We start from the raw sequence: 4,473 nt of genomic DNA on the forward strand, positions 1-4,473 counted from the left end.
AATCTGCCTTGTCACATTTTAAATAGATAATTTTTTTACAGACACTGATAGTTCATTTCATTCCATTTTATTTTAAAAATTATAGCTCTGAAAAATTCACAATAAACACTTCAGTCTTCCTATTGTTTTTCCATAAATGAGATGGTGTTTCAATGATTATCATTGTTCTCAGGATTATTGTATTGATAAATCAGCACAAAATTAGTTATATGAGGAAATATATATTAATGGTTAATTTTTCAATTTTAAGGAGTAAAAAATATAGACAAATCAAGTAGACCTATATCTTTTAAAACAAGATGCACTTGATACACAGTGCTAGATTTGAATAGGATAGACTTCTTCGTTCTTTAAGAGCCCTATTCTGTTTTATTCTTTCCCTTTTTTTACAAAGAATCGGTAAACAAACAAGCAGCATTTTATAGTGAAGAAAGCTATGGCTGCCACACAAGCCAGTAGGAATCCAATCACATCCAGAGAGTGATACTGGTACCAGGTGAGGTTATAGGCAAGTGGCTTCAGGTGCTTAGCCCCTTTGTGGCGCATGACAAACTCAATCCAGAAGGCTGCTCTGTCCAGGGGCTTCATGGGCTGGTCATGGTGAATGGTTGATAACCACATCACATTCTTTTTATAACTAAAGGAAGATACAATGGGAATTAACTTACAGAACGAAGGTGAAATGGGTATAAATTTCTGTGTATCATAAACATGGCTACATGAAAGTATAAAGAAAATTATGTGTTCACAGTAAAAATCTCATTAGATAATGTACCAGTTAAAACTTCTTCAACACATAGTATTTAAATATATAAGAGAAATGCTATGAAAAGACAAGTATTCAAAACAAGAGTTTTGACCCACAGATAACATCCCAAAGCATAATAAATGAAATCAAAATGAGGTAACCTTTGAGATTTTGAAAAACCTCACTGAAAAAGCAATTACAAGTATAGGTGGTATTAAAATATCAGAATAGTAGAATATTTTGGAGATGCAACCAATGCATGCTATGTTTACTGTGGTCCATATCTGGCCATAGGTGATAATGAGTTGGGATTGATAAGAAATTTGGGTGTCCAGTGATTGTTCATTTACTGGCTTGATAGACTTTTCATAAATTTCTCCTTCTAGTTGTTAACTGTTAAATAAAAATAAAAACTACATTTTTATCTATTTGTGTGAAAATGTTGTTGCCTCTGGAATACTGTGAATTATTCTTACTGTAATCTAGAATTAGAGTAAATTCTTGCAAATTATTTTTCGTGCTTTTCTTTTACATGCTTTGATTTTTCAATGTTGAGACTACTCAATATTTTATACTGAAGCATTGAAGTGATATTTGATTGTAGTGATGAAATGATTATAGACCAGGATATAGGGGAAGGAGTCTAGTTATGACATTGCTCCTCAAGTGTAAAGCTTAACATGCTGCATCATAACAGGGTACCGGTGGCAATAGAGGCAACTTCCTTTCTTGTTATTTATAATATACTTGAGAAAGACAGCCATAAAATACACAGAGAGAAGATAGTGCTTTTTAGACAAAGGCAGAAATAGTAATATATTTTTGCTATACAGATGATGAGGCCTATAATAAGGATATTGTACAGTTTACTAAAGATTAATTAGTGTGTGCTGTAAGCCTTCAAAATGTATTGTCTATTTAAGAAATCAGTTTCATCTAATACCATCATTATGTCTATCAAGGATTAGAAATGTAGACAAGTATTCATACAAGGAGCTTTATATCTAATCATCAAGAAAAATATTTTTCAAAAACTGTAAAAAGATAATGTGTTACACAAAGTGCTTATTAGAATAACTAAAATCTATTTAAATTGACTTAACTTTCTTTAACATGTTTCTGTTGTTCTTTGACCACCAATATACTTTATCTCTCTTTAATGAGGAGCTTCAAGACTGTGTTTCTCTGTGTAGCAAGCGTAGCTGTACTGAAACAAGCTCTGTAGACCAGGCTGGCTTCAAACTCACAGAGCTCCACCTACTTCTGCATCTTGAGTGCTGGGATTAAAGGGGTGTGCCACCACCTACAATTTTTATTCTTTCTTTCTTCCTTTCTTCTTTCTTTCTCTCTTCCTTTCTCTCTTTCTCTCTTTCTTTTTTTCCCAATACAATTTTAAACAAAGTTTTATGTATGGAATACATGTGTAATATTGTTGATAAAATAAATACTATATTGATGAGGCATAATTTTATCTAAAGCTCTCAAATATTTTGGAAAGTACATCATTACTGTGTAAATTATTTGGCAATTAAATTCAAAGCAATTTTTAAAAATTACATAATTCTTCGAAATAAGGCAATGACAACTTAAAATCTAAAGATATTCACTATTTATAACTATATTTTGCTTTTTTGTTTTGTTTTTTGAGATAGGGTTTCTCTGTGTAGCTTTGGTTCCTATCCTGGAACTTTCTCTGTAGACCAGGCTGGCCTCGAATTCACAGAGATCCACCTGCCTCTGCCTCCCAAGTACTGGGATTAAAGGTGTGCACCACCAATGCCCAACTAGAATCCTCTTTTTCTGATGCCATTAATTGGATAAAGATCAAAAGCTCCATGTTTTTATCGATAGATAAGCAATAGAATCAAAATATTGGCAAATACTAATTTGTAAGATTACATGGAATTGGAATTAGAGATCATTTTTATCTTACTGCTTAACAAAAAGCTATATTGAGATCTTTTTAAAGTAAGCGAAAATGGTAGCTATGTTCATTTGCATCACTATATTACAATTTCAACTAGCAGTAGGTATTTTAGCAAATAAACTGCATTTACTGTAAAATTAAACCTATGATTTTTTAGTAAAACAACTGCAAAGTACTTTGATCTAGGGTGTTGGCAAATATTTTTTTTATTCCAGAGCTTTTTATGATGAAATAGGAGTATCAAGTTAAACTCAGACTCTGTTAAAACAAAATAAAGAGAAAACACACTGACATTTGCTCACTGTCTAATGCAGCTCTTTGTAACTATCATTATTTCTCTATTTAGGTTAATGGCTGTTCCCTGGAACTTCCACTGAGAAATTATCTATAATAAATAAGCTAGTGACATAGCTCAGTGATAGCATATTTGCTCAATATGCATGTGCATAGTCCTGGTTTCTAATACAAGACAAATAAATGTGTATATGTTTATACTCACAAAGGATTGTTAATGACTTCCTTCAGTGCGTTAAGCAAATCTGAACTTGTCATTGTATGAAAGTCTAGTGAAACAGCTGCACCTTTGGCTACCATGTGAGCAACGTTATCATGCTGTTCTGCAAATAAAGGGATGCCAACCATGGGGATCCCATGATGGATTGCTTCATAGATGCCATTGCTCCGCCATGAGTTACAAAAACTTTAGTTTTTGGATGACCTAGGATCAGAAGAACAACAGAACATATACTAATCACAACTCTTAGACAAAAGTATAAATCTGTAATCAAGTGATCAAAGTGGTAGGTTATTTTAATTTCAAAATTAAATTAAATTATTTAAATTTCTTTAATATCTCACAGCAAGAATCATCCAAGTGCACATCTAAGAGCTGCACCTTCTGCTTTCTTTTAAATGTGATGGCAGGAGTTAAAGAAAAATTAGATGAATAACAGATGTGGCATGTGATGACACCAGAACAATGGGAAGTGATTATCAATGGAACACATAGGATACATACAGGATGGAAAAGTGAATATCTAAGAACACCATGTGTTTGTTATAACTTATTGAGCTAGAGTCCATATGTCCTTAGTGCCATGCACTTCTTTCTTGTTTCTTCCTTACATTATGCTCTTAGCCAGGGTAACAAATGAAACCAAATGTACCTGAGGAATTAATATGGAAACATTGTTCTGTAGGCTTGCTTATTAGTACATACATACTCATATGTACAGGGGAGAAGCCAGGAGACACAGAGAGGAAACAGGAAGTACAAGTTGGGAGAAGGGTAACACCAAGTGAAAAACATAAATTAATATAAATGCATTAATTTAAGTTCTAAGAGTTACTTGAGACAAGCCTAAGCTAAAGGCCAAGCTTTCATTATTAACAAGTTTCTGTAATGTTATTTCAGGATGGCTGCTGACAAAAAAGCTTACTACATAGGAATGAAGCTCAAATTTATCACTTAGCATATATCATGCTCCACAAGAGAAGAAAAAACTTACTCCTCTTCATGCCCCCCATTCTGCTCCTTATAGCAAACAATGCCCGCTTCCTGCTCTCAAAGATTATACCCATGGACAAATGTTTCTCTCGGCCTTAGTCAGAGAAGCCCCTCTTTTCAATGAACAGCTATGAGTGCAGAGAAGCATGAGTGCTCAATATACTGAGAATGAGTGGCAGCTGAATGCTTGGCTCAAGACACGGCATTTGTATAACCATATCTATGGGTGAAGGAACAGCACAGGAGAGGAAATACAAATATTGTGACCATATACATAGGGAGGAAGGCTAT

The 4,473-nt window shown here is 33.6% G+C and overlaps 1 pseudogene; it reads right to left on the bottom strand.

Moving 5' to 3' along the window:
• Positions 1-369: 369 nt before the first annotated feature.
• On the bottom strand, positions 370-4,256 carry LOC118239693 (annotated as a pseudogene).
• Positions 4,257-4,473: the final 217 nt, after the last annotated feature.

This window comes from Cricetulus griseus (genome assembly GCF_003668045.3).
Source record: "Cricetulus griseus strain 17A/GY chromosome 1 unlocalized genomic scaffold, alternate assembly CriGri-PICRH-1.0 chr1_1, whole genome shotgun sequence".
Classification (NCBI taxonomy): domain Eukaryota; kingdom Metazoa; phylum Chordata; class Mammalia; order Rodentia; family Cricetidae; genus Cricetulus; species Cricetulus griseus.